The sequence below is a fragment of the Triturus cristatus genome, chromosome 5_1 (assembly GCF_964204655.1).
Source record: "Triturus cristatus chromosome 5_1, aTriCri1.1, whole genome shotgun sequence".
Lineage (NCBI taxonomy): Eukaryota > Metazoa > Chordata > Amphibia > Caudata > Salamandridae > Triturus > Triturus cristatus.
Window position 1 is genome coordinate 89825163 of NC_140587.1, and position 3909 is coordinate 89829071.

Here is a 3909-nt window from a genome sequence, read left to right on the forward strand (position 1 = left end):
AGGGGGGTGTAGCCAAAAGCATGATAGGAGTTGCAGTCACAGACATTCCCCACCCACCCACATGGCCCAGCAAGCTCACACTGAACCATGTTCGCCTCACAGGGAGTCGGAATGGACTGACAAGATGTCTAACACTGGGCTCTGTTGTGGGGAGCACAAGGCCATGCTGGGAACGGGGCACCAACAAACACCAGGACTGCACAGTCAGCCATCTTGTCATTGCTGTCACACCCTCACAGGGAAGCAGAATCAAAAAGAAGGAAGTATGGGCATGCTGGGAAGGGGGTTGTAGCCAAAAGCATAATGGGAGTTGCAGTCACAGACATTCCCCACCCACCCACATGGCCCAGCAAGCTCACACTGAACCATGTTCGCCTCACAGGGAGTGGGAATGGACTGACAAGATGTCTAACACTGGGCTCTGTTGTGGGGAGCACAAGGCCATGCTGGGAACTGGGCAACAACAAACACCAGGACTGCACAGTCAGCCATCTTGTCATTGCTGTCACACCCCCTCACAGGGAAGCAGAGTCAAAAGGAAGGAAGTATGGGCATGCTGGGAAGGGGGGTGTAGCCAAAAGCATGATGGGAGTTGCAGTCACAGACATTCCCCACCCACCCACATGGCCCAGCAAGCTCACACTGAACCATGTTCGCCTCACAGGGAGTGGGAATTGACTGACAAGATGTCTAACACTGGGCTCTGTTGTGGGGAGCACAAGGCCATGCTGGGAACTGGGCAACAACAAACACCAGGACTGCACAGTCAGCCATCTTGTCATTGCTGTCACACCCCCTCACAGGGAAGCAGAGTCAAAAGGAAGGAAGTATGGGCATGCTGGGAAGGGGGGTGTAGCCAAAAGCATGATGGGAGTTGCAGTCACAGACATTCCCCACCCACCCACATGGCCCAGCAAGCTCACACTGAACCATGTTCGCCTCACAGGGAGTGGGAATGGACTGACAAGATGTCTAACACTGGGCTCTGTTGTGGGGAGCACAAGGCCATGCTGGGAACTGGGCAACAACAAACACCAGGACTGCACTGACTGACATCCTGAAAGTTAACCTGCACCCACTGCAATGGTGGCACTCTTCATGATGGGATAACTGGCCTGGGGGAGAAGGAGGTCCTGACTTGAAAACAAATAACACCGATGCTGGCCATATACACACCTTCTATGCTAAAACACATTGCACACGTGGTACCAGTCACTCACAAAGATAATGCATGGGCAAGATGTCTGACACATGGGCCTGATAAATGATGTGGCTGAAAATCACACATATGCACTGGCCAACCCACACACAGTCGCACACACAGCCATTGCAACCGTATGTTCAAAGTCACTATCTGGGGATGCAGTGTCCAGGGGTGCCCCCTGGCCTGGCTGTGGAGGTGTGTTTTGCAGATGACAAGTGTGGAGAGCCATATAGTACATTGCAAAAACCACATAGGAATTCACATATACATCGTTGACAGGGGACATCTGACAGTGAATGGAATGGACACATCAATATAACCGGCACCATAGCATGGTCTCATTCACACTCGGTGCTGTTGTGAGCTGCATTCCACTCCTACATCGTGCTGCAACATATGCATCCTTCACACAACACACCACTCACTGACATATACACTGTAGACACAAGGTCTAACCTGGACTGCATTGGAGGAGACATGCTACTCACAGCAGCCAAACCGCAACACACACACCAGCGGCTCTCACTGTCATGAGCGTTGAAAAGCCAGAGTGCTTCCTTGCCCAATCCATATCACCATGGAGAACATTGACAAGTCAAATCACATATGCACGTACAAAACTCAGCACCAGACTCATTAACGATGGTGACATCATCACTTGTATGAAATGAGATGGGAACTAGGAACACTGTAAAAAACACTTTCTCCCAAGTGTTCACAGGCATACCGGACTGTGACCATGTCGTATCAATACACCAATGTGACACACAAAGAATAGCAAAATCTGCTACCACACATGCCCCAATCTTACAACATATCCTCAGTGGAATTGCACGTGTGTCCTTGTTAAAGGTCAAATGTGTACAGGAATGACACACCTGTGTCAGCAACGTGATGGCCCTTGAGTAGTAATGGCCATGTACAGCCAAATCTATATATGAGCTGGGCATGCACACACATCGACATGCACATTGAAATGTTTCATTTTAGCTGGGCAATGTGCCACAACAATATCAATCTCTGTCCGTGACAACTTTGGACAAAGCAGTGTACAGGCATGCATCCTGACGTATAGTAGAAAATGTCATGTATGTGAACCATTGATGCCTGTAGAAACATAACTTACATTGTGTGTCTCTTTGAAACACAGGTGGTGCTGGGGACACAGCAGCAAATGAAGAGGAGTCCCCATCCCAGATTCTGGTGGACCCTCAGCTCTCTGGTGTGGATCCGTCTCTGTCCTCTTCGGATGACGACAAACAACCTGGCACCTCCGGTGTGAGTCATCATGCATCACCAGCAGTACCAACATCTGCACCCCCTATACCCACGCCTGCAGCATCTGGCAACAGACAGGGCACCACCACCAACACGGACAGACCAAGGTCACAGAATACTGCCAGCACAGGGACACAGGACCCCCAGGAAGCTACGGACAACACCACCAGCAACAACGAGCCCTGGGGGACACTGCATTACAGGACCTTAGGGGCAGAGAAATATTGCCCCAATTTCACCCTCTGTTCACGTTCCCCCAAAAAGGAGGCAAGGAGGCTCAGCACTGTGCCCCCGACACCCATCTCTCGAAGGCGGGTCACCAGCCTATGAGGAGATAGGGTGTCGAAGGCTGCAGTAAGATCCAGAAGCACCAGGAGCGTAGTAAGGCCAGCATCGACCTGCGTCCGAATGTTATTAAAGACTACCGTCAGAGCTGTCTCCATGCTATGTTGTCTCCTAAAGCCATGTTGAGAACCATCAAGCAAATGATGATCCCTTAGATATGTGCTGAGATTAAAGTTTAGATGGGCCTCCAGGATCTTAGCAGGAACGGGAAGCAGAGAAATCGGCCGGAAGTTTCTTAACTCCGCAACATCCAAAGAGGGCTTTTTAAGAAGGGGTTTATCCACCGCTGTCTTCCACAGTGATGGGTAGACTCCCTCAGAGATGGCAGCATTCATAACCCTCATAAAGAGAGGAACCACAATCTCCCGACAGTCTTTTAACACCTTGAGCGGGCAAGGATCCAGAGGAGAGCCAGAGTTGACCCGGTCCAGGAGCCTATCCGTCTCGTCCAAGGACAAGAGGGGGAAGGAGAACAAGCTCGGAGTCTCCTCCATGGGGAAGGCTTCACCAAAAAGGTTCAGCAACTCCGCTTCTTGCCTAGTACTGGAGTTAGCTGCATCCAGCGCGGAATATATATCGGAGATTTTAGATTGAAAAACGTCAGAGAATCTATCACAACGTTCTTGCGAGGGCTCTGAAGGATCCACTACCCGCAGCGAGATAAAAGAGTTGATGACCTTAAAAAGACCCCTGGAGGATTTCAGGGAAACAGTAACCCTGGAGAAATATGATCTCTTCTCCTCCATAATGGCCGCCTTATACTCTCTTAAACAACGCTTATGTTGTATCCTCTCCGAAGGTCCTAAATAAGCCCACCACCTCCTCTCCTGTTTACGACAACCCTGTCTAAGTGTTCTGAGTCTTTCTGTGAACCAAGGGGCAGACGGCCTGATTCTTGCCGAATAGTGCTTTTTAACCGGAGCCAGGACATCCATGGCTGCTGTTAGCGTAAGAGAAAGCTCTGTGGCAGCGGAGTTGGCATTGACGAGGGCGGCCTGTTCCAGCTTATTAAGGAAGGGCCAAAGTGCCTCCTTATCTATAATGTGAAAATTTCTTCGTACATCCAGCTTCTTATCACTAGC